This window comes from Sus scrofa, chromosome 13 (assembly GCF_054392235.1).
Source record: "Sus scrofa isolate SSC_HxYL_T2T_F1_AM1 chromosome 13, Sscrofa_HxYL_maternal_Yorkshire_Landrace_v2.0, whole genome shotgun sequence".
NCBI classification, from domain to species: Eukaryota; Metazoa; Chordata; class Mammalia; order Artiodactyla; family Suidae; genus Sus; species Sus scrofa.
This window is the reverse complement of record NC_139395.1, coordinates 222,904,252-222,910,251: the sequence shown is the minus strand read 5'-3', so window position 1 is coordinate 222,910,251 and position 6,000 is coordinate 222,904,252. Positions and strand designations below refer to the sequence as shown.

At 59.5% G+C, this 6,000-nt stretch overlaps 1 protein-coding gene across 1 annotated transcript in view; it reads left to right on the top strand.

Moving 5' to 3' along the window:
• Nucleotides 1-436: 436 nt before the first annotated feature.
• Nucleotides 437-6,000, top strand: part of ITGB2 (integrin subunit beta 2) — a 29,847-nt gene continuing 24,283 nt past the window's right edge. Inside the window, 1 exon segment of the mRNA NM_213908.1 lies at nucleotides 437-569. The gene's annotated coding sequence lies outside the window, so the exon portion shown is untranslated.

The following is a 6,000-nucleotide window of genomic DNA, read 5'->3' as shown; positions in this document are numbered from 1 at the left end:
TTGGCCTCTCGGAGCCCACGTTCCCCTGGCCTTGTCCGGCCCCTCTGTCCTCACAATCCCGCTGGCCGATCTGCTCTCCGGCTTCTCCCTCTGCCCTTAGCCGGCGGGCTGTTTTCTGGCTCCCATGGCTGAGTTTGACTCCCCAGGCCTGGTGCTTCTTTGAAGGATGCGTTCCCCTCCCATGTGCTCCAATAGTGTCACCCCTGGCTCAGCCTTGCAAGGTCTGTGTCCCCTGCAGGGCACAGCCACGCCCTGGGCAGGTAGGGGCTCCCGCAGTGCCAGAAGCCCCGCTCCAGCTCCCTGCGATGGGAAGTGTGTCCCTGGCCCCCTCAGGTGCTTGTTCCTGATAGCCCGGGGCTTGATGGGGGCACATGTGGTGCAATCGGCCACATGTAACTACTTCCTCCAAGAGCTAACGCAGAACAGGAAGCATCGCGCCTTCGCCAGCAGGGCCTCTGGCGGGCGGGTGTCTTCCCAGACGCGCAGCAGACCCAGCCTGCCAAAGGGTGGAACTGAAGCCCCCCAGCCCAGCCGGGACCCCCTGCGGAGGTCTCCAGGACATCAAGCAGGTGAGCGGACAGAGAACTGCCTGAGTCAGGCTGGATTTTCTGGAGGGGAGCTCTGCCCTGAGGCCAGTCCCCAGGCTGTGGCTGGTGCCCAGGCTGGGGCTGCTGCTGTCCCCAAGGGGAGCAGCTCCAAGGGGCCCGGCCTACAGGGGCTCTGGTGGTCCTGATCCCTGTCGCCCATGCCGCAGTGTCCACTCCAGCCCCTTGGGCTGAGATCCGGCGGGGAGGAGTGCTGAGCCCTCCGCGAGCAGAGCAGCTCTGGAGGAGAGAGATGGAGCTGAGGAGTCGGGCCCAGCAGGGGAGGACGTGCGGGGCCTCAGGCCTGGGCTGCCCAGTACAGGGGCTCTCCGGGCATTTGCTGAGCCCCCGACGTGGGAGCTGCGGGGCCTGGCAGAGCCCAGAGGAGACCGGGGGGAGGGGAGGCAGGCCAGACCGCCCTGGCAGGGTCGGGGTGGGTGCACAGCGGGCTGTGTAGGAGGGCTTCTGGGCCACCCCAGCTGCACCTTCCTCTTCCTGCCTGAGCCCTGCTCTCTTCACGCCTCTGTGTTAGTGTGAGCGTGTGTGTGAGTGTGTGTGCACACATCGTGCCCTGTCTTGGTGGAGGGGCCCCTGCTTCTCCAGGATTCCCGAAGGGTGACGCGCTCTGGCCTAGTTATGTGGAAACGCTGGGTGACTGTCGAGTCTTAGGGGGACCGACCCTGGGTCTGTGACCGACACCTCCCACACCCAGGCCCCCGGGAGGGAGGAGGTGAGCCAAGCCCGAGAACCAGGACAGGTGTCGGAGAGGGGCTCTCGGTGGCCCTCGGCTCTGCCCCAAGGGAGGAGAGACAGTTCCCGAGGGGCCCAGCCAGCCACCAGCACCCTCCCCACCAGCCCAGGTTCTCAGCTAAAATCTGGGCGGATCCATCTGCCTCCAGTTGGTGTCAGCTGTAGGCTGGGGACAAGTGACATTTTTACTTGGAGATTTCAGGAGGGCAGAAGCCCATGCAGCTGGGTGCCTTGGGCAAGCTCCCTGGAGGCGCCGCTGTGCCGGGGACAGGGGAGGCCTGTCTGCTCTGCCTGGAGGGTGTGACACGGGCTGGCCTCCCATCTGAGAAATGGGCCGGTCGTTTACGCTCAGTGGGCTCTGCAAATTATCATCAAAACTCCCATCCCTGGGGAGTGCAGGCGCGGGGCCTCGGGCGAGGCGAGCCTGTGTAAGAGGCCCTGCAGCTTCGGCTCAGACCCAGGCGCGGTCGGCAGCTCACGGGCCGTGGGCAGATGCTTTCCCTGCAGGTGGGGCGGCTCAGGGCCCATGGTGGCCCTGTGTGACTCAGGCCTCCCAGCTCTGGAAGGCGCCCTGGTGGGGGAGGGCCTGGCTGTTCTGCACACCTGTCATCACGAGGGCCCCGCGGTCCTGCCTCAGCCAATGTCATGGGGCAGCTGCCGGGGGTTAGAGATCTGTGTCCCCAAGGGGTCAGCCAGGCCAGCCGAGACCCCCCATTCCTGTGCTCTCCTCCCCAGGCTAGGCGGCTTCATGGTGACGTCTGGGTGACACCACCCGGCAGCAGGGCTGGGATGCTGACCCTGGCCAGTGCCTGTGTTCCTTTCTGCACAAACTGGGCCTGAAGTGGGTGTTGGTTCCCATCTTGCCCCAGACCCGCCTGTGCGGGCAGCTGAGACCCAATGGAGTGGGTGTCGAGTCCCAGGGGCCCGGGGACAGCGACACCTGCCTGTCCCAGCTGTGCTGCCGCCGTCCCCCACCTGGCCACTGGGGCCTTGTCTCTGCATGGGGGGTCACGGTCGGGCTGGTGGAGTGTGTGCACGGCAGCGGGCAGCTTGGGGCGCTGTGGACCCCCCCACCTGATGCTGCCTGCTGAGCCCTACACAAAAGGGCCCCCAGCCCCACCCCAAGCTTCCCCCTCCTGGGCAGAGTGGGCTGCTGGTGGAGAGGAGTCCTCAGTGGGCCTGCGTTTTCCAGTCGCTCCCACTCCTGGCAAGTGGGCTTCTTGGGGATGTGGCAGGGCACAATAAATCCCCAAGCTGCCTAGACCCCAAGCTGCCTAGCAGACCCCAGCTTCTGCGTGAGCCCTGGCCCATCCCTGCTCTGCAAAGCCTCCCAAGTGGCCCAGGTCGAGCTGTCATGTGGGCTTGGGTGTGGGGTGCCACGGCCCCACGGCTCTGAGGGGGCAAGCGAAATAGGAGCCAGGCACCTCACCGCCTCCAAAACACACAGAGCAGGAACCCATGGCTCTGCCCCCACCCCGCCCCCAAGGTGGGGTGGGAAAGCACCCCCAGGAGCCCTCCCCGACCTGGGGTGCTCACCGTGGGGTCAGAGGGCTCTTCAGAGGGTCACAGCCAGTGGTACAATTGTGCATGCATGCACAGGGACAGAGATTTGCTTTGAGGAGGTGGCTTGTGGGCTCGTGGAAGCAAGTCCAAAACCTGCAGGCTGGTTTTTCGAGAAGACTTGGTGTGTCCGCTCAAGTCCAAAGGCCATCTGGAGACAGCGGCCCCTTCTTGGGGGCCATCAGTCTTTCCCTCACAGCCTTTGACTGATTAGACGAGGCCCACCCACACCATGGTGGGCCATCTGCTTTGCTCGGAGTCACTGATTTAATGCTGATCTCCTCTACGAAATGCCTTTGTGGTGACATCCAGGTCAGGGTTTGAGAAAACATCTGGGCACCGTGGCCCAGCAGAGTTGGCATGTGAAACGCGCCATCAAGGCACTGTGGCTCCCAGACAAGGGAGAAATCTGAGGTCCAGAGGGTGAAGGGACCTGTCCACAGTCACTCGGCAGGCAGCTGAATGGAGACCCGAGAGCATCAGCCCTGGGGCCGGACTGACGTGGGCCCCAGTCCGGCTCCCCGGCTTGGCTGGGACTGCTCATCCTCCATCCTTAGGGAGAGGGAGCAGGTTTGGTCGCGCCTCGGGGCAGCTGCGAGCAAATCGAAGCTGTGAGTGCAGAGCTCGGCCGGATCAGCAGAGCGGCTGCCGAGGCTCACTGCTCCTCTCGACTGGAGTCCTGAGTGGCTGTCCCGGCAGGGACCACTGCCCCCTGGCCCAGGCTCCACCTGCAGACTGGCCCTGTCTGCTACGACCCCATCGTGTGGCTGTGCCTCCATGGCCACTGCCCTCTGCCCAGGAGCTGTCACGAGGGAGTCCCGGTCCCCGGCTCATCGAGGTGGGGTCAGGCCTCTTAGATGTTCAGATCCAGCCAAGTCTGAGGTACAGAAGCTCTGCACCCATGTGGCCTGATCCCACTGCTCGGGAAGCTTCTGAGGAGCCAAGGTCAGGGCCTGAAGCCAGCCTCTTCGCTGGGCGTGACCTCACCCAGCCAGGGCTCCTGCCCCCTAGACTCCCGGAACACAGGGCTTGCTCCCCCCCTCCAACGCTTGGGGGCTGGGTGCCCGGAGACACAGCCCTAAGGGGCAGTATTTCCACCAATTCGGGTTTTTTTTTTTTTTCCCCTTTTTTCTTTTTAGGGTGGCACCCTAGGCACATGGAAGTGTTCAGACCAGGGGTCAAATCGGGGCGACAGCCACCGGCCTACACCACAGCCACAGCAACGCGGGCTCCAAGCCACGTCTACAACCTACGCTGAAGCTTTTGGCAATGCCGGATCCTTAACCCACTGAGCAAGGCATCAAACCCGCACCCTCAGGGATATTAGCTGGATTCTTAATCCACTGAGCCACAGCAGGAACTCCTGGTTTTTTTCTGTGTAAACCTATTTTTACTTGTCTATGGTTACAAAAGACAAAACAGATACTCTGTAATTTGTCACAAGCTGGAGGCACCTACCCAGGGCGGAGGCCCCTGCTGAACCCTAGTGTTGAAAACCCACGGATTCATTTCTGTTTACTATTTAATTATTTATCTTTTCAGGGCCTCACCTGCAGCATGTGGAGGTTCCCAGGCTAGGAGTCGAATCAGAGCTGTTGCCTCTGGCCTACACCACAGCCACAGCAACGCCAGATCCGAGCCACCTCTTCAACCTACACCACAGCTCACGGCTGGATCCTTAACCCACTGAACGAGGCCACGTACTGAACCTGCGTCCTCACGGATACTAGTCAGATTCGTTTCCACTGAGCCACAATGGGAACTCCTATGTATTTATTTTTAAAAATATTTTGCTCGCACCCACGGAACCTGTATAAGCTCCCAGGCCAGGATCAAACTTGCACCACAGCAGGGACTCAAGCTGCTGCAGTGACAATGTCAGATCCATAGCCCACTGGGCCAGACAGGAACTCCCAGATTCATTTTCATTTTTTGCTTTTTAGGGCCGCACCTGTGGCATTTGGAAGTTCCCAGTCTAGGAGTCCAATTGGAGCTACAGCTATCAGCCTACACCACAGCTCACGGCAACACGGGATCTCTGACCCACTTAGGCCAGGGATCAAACCCACATCCTCACGGGTACTAGTCAGATTCGTTTGCACTGCGCGACAACGGGAACTCCTCCAGCTGCCTGTTTAAAGTCGTGTGGATGTGGCTGCATGTTGGCATTTGCAGTGGTGGGGCTTTCAAGTGTGATGGAAATCCGGGGGGGGTGTGAGGGTGCAGGGGTACCACTCGTTCTTGGCAGAAGCCCTAACCCTAGCATCTGGGAGAGCAGTGCCCACGGATGAGACAGGCAAGCACCTGCTTAGGAATGACCGGAGGGGCGAGCGACTTGTGAGCAGATTCCCCGCAGCGGGTGACTGTCCTTGGAGGGGGTCGGCAGGAGGGACAGAAAAACTGACACTTTGGGAACGCAGAGAAATTTCAAAGCAGTTCAGCAACCACCCTGGAATTCTGATTTTCTTAAACGCGTGAATTTTTTTTTCAAGTATCACAACATTTATTGATAGATACGAGTATATAAAATCAGGGCATGAACATGACTTGATAAATTAAGTGGACTTCATTGCAACACTATAATAAGAGGGACCAATTCCAATCCTCACCATTTGTTTCACACCCACCAAAACCATATCAAGGGCATTTGCGATCTTTCAAAATGGATCGGTTTTGTGCAAGTAAACCATGTCTCTTTTAAAAAGGCTTGTGCGCTCGCCCAGGCTCGAGGATGTTAAAATCGAGCACATAAAGCCCAGTGCTAGAGGCAGAAATACAGGCAATCTACGAGTACGGCAACGACCCTCAATTACAGTTAAGAATTTTTCTGCAACAACCAAATGGATAATTGAATATTGCGACAACTCAAGTATTCCTGAGCAAAGCACGTGTCAACAGTATTCGGCGCTGCTCTTCAGTTGTCTACCTTAAAACAGCCTGGGCCAACTGGCAGCAAAGGAGGTCCTTGCCATAGACTGCCTCTGCTTGAGAACTTAGGGTGCAAGCATTGCGTGCTGCTAACACACGATGGAAACGTCGGAGATACTCCTCCAATCGTCGGTGGTGGACTGTGATTAAGACATGACGCTACCGGAAACCTTGTGCA